The following is a 541-nucleotide window of genomic DNA, read 5'->3' as shown; positions in this document are numbered from 1 at the left end:
AGTTGTTTCCTGACCTTACTCCACATAGAACAACGTTCCCTTTAGCATCAACAGCTCGACATTCTTTGCTGTTGAAGATTACTTCTAACCCCTCATCACACAATTGACTGACGCTGATGAGATTTGCTTTAATACCATCCACATAGAAGACATTAACAAGCTTAGGTAAGACAGACCTGTCCAGTTCCCCAACTCCTCGTATCTTTCCTTGTCCTCCATCACCAAAGGTCACTTTGCCTCCTTTGATAAACTCAAGTTTCTCAAAGAAATCCTGATTTCCAGTCATATGTTTTGAGCAGCCACTGTCGAAGTACCAGGGGGTATCAAACTGTGAGTTAGAGTCAGAACTTGTGTAAGCAACGTTGCTTACCAGCTTAGTTTCAGTGGATAGTGTTGCGAAGTTGCAGATGATGGGTTGCTTTGCATCGGTGCGTGTTTCAGACTTCTCACTGTGTGCAACAGTCAAGGCTCTCTGCTTGTAGTTTGGCTAAAGATCCTTCTTAGCTATCCACACATGACCATACAGTGATGGTTCCATAAA

Source organism: Brassica oleracea, chromosome C3, assembly GCF_000695525.1.
Source record: "Brassica oleracea var. oleracea cultivar TO1000 chromosome C3, BOL, whole genome shotgun sequence".
In the NCBI taxonomy this organism is placed as follows: domain Eukaryota; kingdom Viridiplantae; phylum Streptophyta; class Magnoliopsida; order Brassicales; family Brassicaceae; genus Brassica; species Brassica oleracea.
This window is presented reverse-complemented; position numbering follows the sequence as displayed.